At 41.0% G+C, this 3,237-nt stretch overlaps 1 protein-coding gene across 1 annotated transcript in view; it reads right to left on the minus strand.

The window, feature by feature from the left end:
* CES5A (carboxylesterase 5A) overlaps positions 1-3,237 on the minus strand; it is a 32,049-nt gene that overhangs the window by 9,324 nt on the left and 19,488 nt on the right. The gene's annotated exons all lie outside the window — the stretch shown is intronic.

The raw sequence follows: 3,237 nt of genomic DNA on the forward strand, positions 1-3,237 counted from the left end.
ATTTGATCCTGCAATCCCATTACTGGGCATCTATCCAGAAGGAAAAAAAATCCTTTTACTATAAGGACACTTGCACTAGACTGTTTATCGCAGCTTAATTTATAATCACCAAAATGTGGAAACAGCCTAAATGCCCATTTACATCCAACCCAGGAATGGATTAACAAGCTGTGGCATATGTATACCATGAAGTACTATTCAGCCATTTAAAAAAAAAATGGAGAGTTTACATCCTTCGTATTAACCTGGATGGAAGTGGAACACATTATTCTTAGTAAAACTTCACAAGAATGGAGAAGCAAGACTCCTATGTATTTAATTCTGATATGAGGACAATTAATGACCTAGTACACAGTGGGGGGTGGAGGAGGGAAGAGCAGAGAAAGGGAAGGAGGGGCATTGTGTGTGACACACCTTTTGAGGGTGAGACACAATTATAAGAGGGACTTTATCTAACAAATGCAATCAATGTAACCTGATTCTTTGTACCCTCAATGAATCTCCAACAATAAAAAAAAAATGTAAATAAAAAAACTGTTGATTCAAATAAAGTCTTTGTCTAACAAGTCCAATACCTAGGCTTAAAAGAACAATTTCTATTAATTTTTTTGTCTATGCATGGGCCATACTCTCTTATTTCTTTGCATACTTCATAATTTTACAAAAAACTGGAGATTTTGAGTATTAAAACGTTGCATCTCTGTATATTGGACTCTACCCTCTCCTCTGGGTTTGTTGTTACTGCTTGTTGAGGCTGTTATTGCCTGTTGAGTGATGTCTCTGCATTAATTTTGTGAAGGCTATACTTTGTCACAGTCTCTCTTCTGTTAGCTTAGTGGTTAGCTAGTGATTTGATAGGTCGACTGGAATTTCCATAAATGGTTAGAACCAAGCAACCAAAAAAAGAATAAAAAAAGAAACTCTCCCATCAGAAAATGGATGCTGTATTTTGTCAAATGCTTGTTCTGCATCTATTGAGAGGATTGTACGTGGTGTGCGTACACCATGGAATGCTAGTCCGCCATAAAAAGATGGAGACTTCGTGTCTTCTGTATTTACCCAGATGGATTCGGAGAACATTCTCCTAAGTATCTCAAGATGGAACAACAAGCATCCCATGTACTCAGTACTATGTTGAAACCAGTAGCTCAGCATCTGTAGGCCCACGTGAGAGGAAAACACAATTAAATTCAAGAAGGGAGGAGGGAGGGAGGAGGGAGGGAGCAGGAGGAAAGGGAGAGGAGAGGGGGAGTGGGGTGGGGGCGAGGGGATTTGGTAAGTTCCCACCTAAAGGGGACAATGTAGGAGTATCTGGCACACTGCCTGGGTGAAGGGCTCCACTGGACTTGGACTTCACCTTAGAAATGTAAACAATGTAACCTAATCATATGTATCCTCATATTAATCTGAAATTTTTAAAAAATCGTTATGAAGACCAAAAAAAGAAAGAAAGAAAACCTCCCAGTCTTTGCGGCTGGGCTCTGCCCGTGTGTTGGAGCACTGCTTAACCACTCAGTTTACAATTCTACCCTAACCTTTACTGTCTGCTGAGCAGAGCCTGAGGTCAGCGTTGATGGGAAAGCTTAGGGCCTCGTGAGAGCTTTCCTGAGCAGGCTCCCCACTCTGGACACAGCCTCCTGGGGTCCCCAGAACATGTGAGGGCTTTGCAAGCCCTTATTTCCCAAAGAGTCTCATAGCCCATCCTTCCCTTTTGAGCTTTTCTGTTAGTCTATTATTTGCTCCAACAGTTAGCCCTTGCCCCTGGTGGCAGCAACTAATGCATTTACATATTAAATGTTTGTGACAGGTGCCTTGCAGGTCGCTGCCTGAGCCCTAAGAAAGATCTGATTTAGGTGTAATAAAGGCAAGCCTTCTGAGCTAGTCATTTAGGGAGCTCCAGACAGGTCAAAACAAACACTGACAACTATTTGAAAATAAATAAGCTCTATTTTTCTCCCTCCATTACTATGCTCCTGTACTATAAATGCAGGTTGCTGGTGTTCAAGGCCATTGCTTAGCTGGGTCTCAGGGAATGCTGCAGGAGTGAGTGAAAAGGCCACGGGGAGACTCAGGTCTCCCGCACTAACTGAGAGTCCAGCTGCTGCTGGGAAAGCCTTGATTTGTTTTTGGAGTTCTATTAAAATTGATCCTGACGGCTCCTGCTGGCTTATTCACCTCTTTTGTGGAGTGATGAGCCTTTGAAGTTCCCTCCTCCCCCACTTTTGCTGGCATTATTAACACTATCTTTCAACCAGCAAAAAGGATCCAAAATTTTAAATTTTAAAGGGTGTTGTTGGCTATATAGATCTTTTCTGATTCCATACAAAATGAAGAACTATTTTTTCCAATAAAAATAATTAACAGTACAATGTTGGTATTCTAATAGGAATGACATTGAATCTGTAGATTGCTTTGGGAAGTATAGATGTTTAAACAATATTGATTCTTCCCAGCCATGAGCATGGTATGTTCTTCCATTTGTTAATACCTTCTGCTATTTCTTTTCTTAGGGTTTCATAATTTTCTTTATAGAAGTCCTTCACCTCTTTTGTTAGGTATATTCCTAACATCCTTTAACAATTTTAACAACCAGCAAAAAGGATCAAAAATTTTAAATTTTAAGTACAATTTCAGCTTTTACATTTGGATCTGCAATTTCTCACAAACTAATTTTTGTGTATGGCATGAGCATACACACACGTGTGGCAAGGTTCACTTTCCCCCCACATAGATATCCAGTGGAGTTTTCCAGCTCCATTCCCATAACTGTGGGTCTGTCTTCTATTAGACGGTTTTATTCCCATTTCATTCCATGAAAATAGTTCTTGTCAGTGTCACCAGTGATCTCCATGTTGCCAAATTCAATAGCCAACTCTCAGTCCTTATCTTAACTGTCACCTTTAAAGACCTTATAAAACAATGACCTCCCATGGTCCCCTCTCACTGCTGACCTCTGCTCAGCTTGCTGTCACTCCATCTAACACGTTCTATTTACTTGTTTGTCACCAGGCTCACCTGCTAGAATGTGAGTTTCATAATAGCACAGTCTTTGTTTTGTTCACTATATTTTGAAGACCTAGAACAGTGTCAGGCACATAGTAGGTCTTGATAAATACTTGTTAAAAGAAAAGGAAGGGGAAAGAGTGAGGAAAGAAGGGAAGGAAAGGGAAGGGGAGGGGAGAGGAGGGAAAGGGAGGGCAGGGGAGGGAAAGAAAGGGAGGGAAGGGGAGGGGAGGG

Source organism: Otolemur garnettii, unplaced genomic scaffold, assembly GCF_000181295.1.
Source record: "Otolemur garnettii isolate 467f Iridium unplaced genomic scaffold, OtoGar3 scaffold00058, whole genome shotgun sequence".
NCBI lineage: Eukaryota > Metazoa > Chordata > Mammalia > Primates > Galagidae > Otolemur > Otolemur garnettii.